At 39.9% G+C, this 298-nt stretch overlaps 1 protein-coding gene across 1 annotated transcript in view; it reads left to right on the top strand.

Annotated features, from left to right (window-relative positions):
• Window positions 1-298, top strand: part of pdzd7b (PDZ domain containing 7b) — a 36,329-nt gene that overhangs the window by 25,245 nt on the left and 10,786 nt on the right. The gene's annotated exons all lie outside the window — the stretch shown is intronic.

Below are 298 nucleotides of genomic sequence, written 5' to 3' on the forward strand. Positions count from 1 at the left end.
GAGCCATACAATGTATTGTTGGCTATTGCTACAAATATACCCCAGCGACTTAAGACTGCTTTTGTGCTGCAGGGTCCCATATTCGTATCTAAATAGAAGAGTGTGATTTTTAAAGGGGTCATATAATGAGGAATCAACATTGGCTTGATCTTTTGAGTTGTGTCCTGCAAACGTGATTTTCACAAGTCAAAAATAGATGAAGTCAAATGTGGCAGATTGTGTTTGTTCCTGTGTTTGTTCCTGTGTGTGTGTGTGTGTGTGTGTGTGTGTGTGTGTGTGTCTCCCCCTCTAAAAAAAA

The sequence above is a fragment of the Sinocyclocheilus anshuiensis genome, unplaced genomic scaffold (assembly GCF_001515605.1).
Source record: "Sinocyclocheilus anshuiensis isolate Anshui unplaced genomic scaffold, SAMN03320099.WGS_v1.1 scaffold75, whole genome shotgun sequence".
In the NCBI taxonomy this organism is placed as follows: Eukaryota; Metazoa; Chordata; class Actinopteri; order Cypriniformes; family Cyprinidae; genus Sinocyclocheilus; species Sinocyclocheilus anshuiensis.